The sequence below is a fragment of the Artemia sp. Qi Xiang Cuo genome, chromosome 6, assembly GCF_049724085.1.
Source record: "Artemia sp. Qi Xiang Cuo chromosome 6, ASM4972408v1, whole genome shotgun sequence".
In the NCBI taxonomy this organism is placed as follows: domain Eukaryota; kingdom Metazoa; phylum Arthropoda; class Branchiopoda; order Anostraca; family Artemiidae; genus Artemia; species Artemia sp. Qi Xiang Cuo.
In genome coordinates this window covers 28566223-28573132 of record NC_142799.1, presented here as the reverse complement: position 1 = coordinate 28573132, position 6910 = coordinate 28566223, and the positions used below count along the sequence as shown (strand labels likewise).

The window sequence follows — 6910 nt, the reverse complement described above, 5'->3', positions numbered from 1 at the left end:
ATTTAACTGAAAACAGGGAATTTATTCACAAATATACTAGTATATATTTGGCATTAAGTAATTTTTTGGAGTAATTAGTGGCCTATTATGTATTTTTGGCATTAAATAAATGTACTTACTTCTTGTGCTGATCTGACAGGCTGTGCCATCTCACTCTTACTCCCCGAAACCGTGCCGGAAACCAGCGTTGTGCTGCCGAAAATATATCAGCGAACGACTGCCGCAAACACTTTGGCGTCCCGCCATTATGGTCGGCAACGGCGGCCTTTCGGAATTTCAGGCGCCACATTACTTTTTGGAACTAAGAGGCAAATATAAGGCAAAGCCCACTATTAAATGGTGCATTCAAAATTTTGGGCTCAATTTTTTTTTAATTTACTCATTTGTTAGGGACTTTTGATTATCTTTCACTTATCTATCTGCTCTTTGTTGCAATCATTTGTTTTTGGCAAACTATATACTCACTAATGTTTAAAAGTAGCTATTTTCCAAATATTGGGCAATAAACCTGGCAGAATTTGAAATGCACAATTTGTCACGCGAAAGTGTGTCTATACCTCAGCGCAATACGCTTTTCACCTAGGGTATCCAGCGCATCATCAGACAGGCTGTCCCCAGACGAAAAACAAGACAAAAAATAACAAGGCTGATCATGACTGATTTACATCCAAACCATGAATTAAAACCGCAAGTTGAGAAGAAAGGGATTCTGACTGGGAATAATAGGCAAAGGTGGAGAGATGCTGCCTACTAGAACCAGAACATACGGAAAGAAATGATTTTTTTCATCTTGCTTCTGCTCAACAGCACACTATAACTTCTTGACGAACTACTGATGAGAATGAGACTTTTTTCCAAAATATTCAAGAGGCTAGTGTTGGAGGCTGACATAAGGTACTTTATCGAATCGCCTGTGAACCGAATTTGTCCAATCAACATTCTAGGTCACTTCACTTTAACTTGTGGCGAACATGCTAATAAAGCACAAATTTTTTCGTACGAGAAGGAAAGGGGCCATAAAGAAGTTGTAATTTCTGGTGATGTCAGTGGATCAGCTACCCTAACCGGTAGTGCGAATGTGGCTAGTGGGTTTTCTCAAAAGAGCATCTTCTTATGGTAAGATATAAAAGAAAAGGAAGCTGCTTGATCAGATGACAGGTCAGGGCAGCGATAATGCCGAACCGAATCAGGATGATAATTTTATTCATCGTCAAGTAGATTTATGTCTGAGCTTGGCAGCCCATGCCAGGAGATCAAAAGATTCTGTCCTGGTTAATGCAATCAAATCAACCATTGCCTTTTGGAAAGGATATTTGACTCGGCTGACATAGATTGCAGCTCTGGCAAGAAAAGTTCTGTCATTGCCAGCAACAAGTACTGCAGCAGAAATATTTTATCATGATACAGGACTACTAGGTACCGCTAAGCGTTCAGTGCTGGCTCCAGACACCGTAAACAAGTTTTTTTTTGTGCATGACACGTTTCTTAAAGCTTTTAAGGGGAGTGTTAAAGTTTTTATTTCTACTTCAGCGTCTTGAATTTCAGTTCTGGCTCAATAAACCAAAAATAACAGCAAATATGAAAAGAGCTACTATAGAAGGTCGCAAAATATGAGAGCTAGTTTTCATTACGATGTCTTTGGAGGGAAAACAATAGCAAAGTGGACATAAAACATGTTTTTTATAATTGTTGGAATGAAGAGGAGAGACCTCAGTGAATTGCCACATAGGTATAGGGCAATCAAAAAAGTGGAATGCAGGTTATAAGATCATGAAATCTAAACACGGAATAACATAGAGTCACCGGACTCCCTTGATGTTTTATTAAGTAGCCATGGAGATATGCTTCAAGAAAATTTATTTTAATTGCTTATTTTGGTGAATCCAATTGAAGGATGAGGCAGATTAAGGTATCACTGTTAATCACTCGGATTAAAAGAATGCTTGAGAAAAGTTAATATTAATATCTCGTCCTTATTTTGTCCTGAATTTGGTCATGCTAATGAAGCTAAAAGAGAATTCTAGGTCCCAAGAACTGTATCTTGTACGGAAGACAAAATCCCGATAAGAACTGACAAAATGTCTTATAAATATAAATTAAAAAAAAGAAGAAAATGTTAAAAATAGAATAAACGCCGATCAGTTGGCAGCACACCACCGCCACGCAGAACTGTGCACATAACACTTTCTGATAACTATTAAAAAGAAGATTTATATTTATTCGTATGTTGTTTTGGACCAAGGTCAAACTTAGTGCAACCAGTGACTTCGATTAATGGGGGGAGTATCTGCCACCCCCATCTAGATTTTGATAAATCCCTTATTTTTGTGTTTACATTGGAATTTTTTTTTGTGTTTTCATTGAGAAAGAAATTGGCCGCTTTCGCCTGGATTTTTGCTTCCCCCTCAAAATTTCTCTACGTTGACACCACTGGGTGTAACCTAGATTATCGTTTCTTCATATCTTCTTTTTTTTCCTGCTTAGAATACGAGCGCCAATTCCCGAGAATGTAGAGGGACACAAGAATCTTTTTTTCAATTTTTCAAAAAGATACAAAAAAAAGGATTTCGACTTTTTTTTATTTTTAAATGAAAATTACCAAAAATAGGTAGGTTCTTACATGTTATAGCAACCACACTAAAGAAGTGAAGTTAGGTTCATTAGTTATTCCAATGAAATATACCAAAATATAATGAAAATATAATATTTTAGCAGCAAAATTATGTAAAAACAGAACAGAGATTTATGGAAAGCAGGCCACCCAGAATGCATTAAATTAAATATCTAACCTAACCACCTCTATATATTAAATATTTAATTAAAATATACCTGGAAGGTAGCTTTTCTTGCTCAGGCTAAGCTGATTATCTCGCAGTGGACACAGAAAACTGGTTTCATTACAGATCAAGAACAAAGGGCCATTTTGTTCAGCGTAGTTGATTTCCAAATAGAAAATATGTTTTTGAGGAGGACACTCCCCCACAACCCTCAGGGCAAGGGTTTTAAATTATGCCCCGGGGGCACATAAGGTTTTTATAGAAGGCGTTTTCGTAGAAACTTCAAAACAGGCTCTTTCTATTGTAAATTCAAAGGGCTAGTACCCTTTTTAATAGTCGAATGTGATTGGAGGGTAACTAGCCCCCCCCCCCACGCCCATCATTCCCCCAAACACATCCAATCAAATTTTTGAGATAGCCATTTTGTTCAGCGTACTTGATTTCCATATGTTTTTGAGGAGGACACTCCCCCACAACCCTCAGGGCAAGGGTTTTAAATTATGCCGTAGGGACATATAAGGTTTTTATAGGAGGCGTTGTCGTAGAAACTTCAAAAAATGCTCATTCAATTGGAAATTCAAAGAGCTAGTGCCCTTTTTAATAGTCCAAAGTGATTGGAGGGCAACTAGCCCCCTCCCAACGCCCATCATTCCTCCGAAAACATCCAATCAAAATTTTTATATAGCCATTTTGTTGAGCGTAGTTGTTTTCCACATAGAATATATGTTTTTGAGGAGTAGACTCCCCCACACACCTCAGGGCAAGGGTTTTAAGTTATGCCCTGGGGTCATATAAGGTTTTTATAGAAGGCGTTGTCGCAGAAATTTCAAAACAGGCTCATTCGATTGTAAATTCAAAGGGCTAGTACCCTTTTTAATAGTCGAGTGATTGGAGGGCAACTAGCCCCCCCCCACCCCCCGCCGTTCCCCGAACCCAGCCAATCAAAAGTGTGTGATAGGCATTTTGTTCAGCGTAGTTGATTTCCAGATAGAAAAGGTTTTTGAGGAGGACACTCCCCCACAGCCCTCAGGGTAAGGGTTATAGGTTATGCCCTGGGGGCATATAAGGTTTTTAAAGGAGGCGTTGTCGTAGAAACTTCAAAAAAAGCTCATTCGATTGGAAATTCAAAGGGCTAGTGCCCTTTTTAATAGTCGAAAGTGAGTGGAGGGCACCAAAGCCCCCCCCCCACATCCATCCTTCCCCCAAACACATCCAATAAAAATTATAGACAGCCATTTTGTTCAGCGTAGTTGATTTCCAGATAAAAAACATATTTTTGAGGAGGACACTCCACCACAACCATCAGGGCAAGGATTATAAGTTATGCCCTGAGGTCATATAAGGCTTTTATTTAAATCTTTGTCGTAGAAACATGAAAAAGGGCTCATTCGATTTGTAATTCAAAGGGCTAGTACCCTTTTTAATAGTCGAAAGTGATTTGGGGGCAACTAACCCCCCTAACCTAACCTAACATAAACCAGAGACAATACATAGAGACAATAGAGATAATACACATAGAACCACATAGAGATAAGGTTTTTACTGAAATCTTTGTCGCAGAAGCTTCAAAAAAGGCTCATTCGATTGGAAATTCAAAGGGCTAGTACCCTTTTTAATAGTCGAAAGTGATTTGAGGGCAACTAACCGCCATCTCACGCCCACCTTTTCCCCCAGACACTCTCCCACAACCCTCAGGCTCATTCGATTGTAAATTCAAAGGGCTAGTACCCTTTTTAATAGTCGAGTGATTGGAGGGCAACTAGCCCCCCCCCCACACCCCTCATTTCCCCGACCCCATCCACTCAAAAGTTTGAGATAGCCATTTTGTTCAGCGTAGTTGATTTCCAGATAGAAAATGTTTTTGAGGAGGACACTCCCCCACAGCCCTCAGGGTAAGGGTTATAAGTTATACCCTGGGGGCATATTATAAGTTATAATAATAGGGGGGATTATAAGTTATGCCTGGGGGCATTTAAGGTTTTTATTGAAATCTTTGTAGGAAAAACTTGAAAAAGGGCTCATTCGATTTGAAATTCAGAGGGCTAGTACCCTTTTTAATAGTCAAAAGTGATTTAAGGGCAACTACCCCCCCCCCCTCTCACGCCCACCATTTCCCCAAACACATCCAATCAAAATTTTTAGATAACTATTTTATTCAACATAGTTGAAAGTTTTGGAAATTAGGTCTTTAAGGATGGCAACCCCTCCCCCCACAGCCCTCAGGGCAAGAGTCGTAAGTTATGCCCTGGGGACATATAAAGTTATTATTGAAAGCATTGTCGTAGAAACTTCAAAAGGACTCATTCAATTGGAAATTGAAAGGGCTAGTGCCTTTTTTCATAGTTGAAAGTAATTGGACAGAGACGAACGCCCCTCTTACGCCCACCATTTTCCCAAACACATCCAATAAAAGTTTTGAGATATCCATTTTGTTCAACGTAGTTGAAAGTTCTGGAAGTTAGGTCTTATGCCCTGGGGGCATTAAAGTTTATATAGAAAGTTGTTGAGGAGCCGCTATAAAGGGCTCGATTGATTGGAAATTAAAATCTTTTTTTTAGACAATAAAGAATGAGCGGAAAGTAACAGGTCTTACTATTTTGCCCACCCTTTACCCAAAAGCGGATACCCAAGTTTAAGAGATAGCCATTACGATCAACGTAGCTGAAAGTTCTGGAAATTATTTATTTAAGGATGACAAACCCCCGAGAGCCCCAAGGGCAAAGGTTGTAGTTTATGCCCTGGGCGCTTATAAGAATTTATAGATAGAGTTGTCGTAAAATTCAAAAGGGGCTAGTTTAATTCGAAATTGAGAGGGCAAGTGCCCTTTGTAATAGTTGAAAGTGATTGGAGCGTAACTAACCTCCCTCTCACGCCCACCATCCCTCCAAACACATACAATCAAAATTTTCAGATAGTCATTTTGTTCAACGTAGTAGAAAGTTCTGGGAATTAGGTCTTTGAGAATGACCTTAGGGTAAGGATTGTAATTTATGCCCTGGGGGCATATAAGGTGTTTATAGAAAGCGTTGTAGTTTCCAAAAGTGCTCATTCGATTGGAAATCAAAAGGCCTAGCGTTGCCTAAGTAAAGAACGATGTGGGCACAATGTGTTTTTTTTTTTCTCCATACCCGGGCACTTCGTATCAAAGAAGTTGTCGTAGAAACTTCGAAAAGGACTCATTCGGTTGAAAATTGGAGTGGTTTGTGCTCATTTAAATAGTGGAAAATGATTGGAAGGCAACTAGCCCCCCCCCACGCCACTCAATCCCCCACACACCTCCCTTAAAAAATTTGAGATAGCCATTTTGTTCAGCGTCGTCGATTTCCATATAATAATTTGTTTTTGAGGAGGACATTCCCCCACTAACCACAGGACAAGTATTTTAAGTTATGACCTGGAGGCATATAAGTTTTTTATATAAAGCTTTGTCGTAGAAACTTCAAAAAGGGCTCATTCGATTGGATATTCAAAGGGCTACTGCCCTTTGTAATAGTCGAAAGTTATTGGAGAGCAACTAGCCCCCCCCCCCCACAACCACCATTCCCCCAAACACATCCAATAAAAATTTTTAGATATCTATTTTGTTCAGCGTTGTTTATTTCCAGATACATATTATGTTTTGAGGAGGACACTTCCCCACAACCCTCGGGGCAAGGGTTTTAAGTTGTGCCCTGAGGGCATATAAGAACGATGTGGGCACAATGTACTATTTATTATTTGTTTCCTTTAGAACTGGGCACTTCATACGGAAGGGGTCGTTGTAGAAAATTCAAAGGGGGCTCATTCGATTGGAAATCGAGAGTTATAGTGCCCTTTTTAATAGTCAAAAATGATTGGAGGGCAACTAGCCCCCCCCCCACGCCTATCATTCCTCCCAACACCTCCAATCAAAATTTTAAGAAAGCCATTTTGTTCAGCGTAGTTGATTTCCAAATAGAAAATATGTTTTTGAGGAGGCTGAATGAGCTTTTTTTGAGGTTTCTACGACAACACCTTCTATAAAAACCTTATACGTCCCCAGGACATAACTTAAAACCCTTGCCCTTAGGGTTGTGGGGGAGTGTCCTCCTCAAAAACATATTTTCTATCTAGAAATCAACTACGCTGAACAGAATGGCTATCTCAAAATTTTG

At 39.5% G+C, this 6910-nt stretch overlaps 1 protein-coding gene across 3 annotated transcripts in view; it reads right to left on the bottom strand.

Moving 5' to 3' along the window:
- The window catches only part of LOC148951081 (transmembrane ascorbate-dependent reductase CYB561), a 105351-nt gene that overhangs the window by 83830 nt on the left and 14611 nt on the right, over positions 1–6910 (bottom strand). The gene's annotated exons all lie outside the window — the stretch shown is intronic.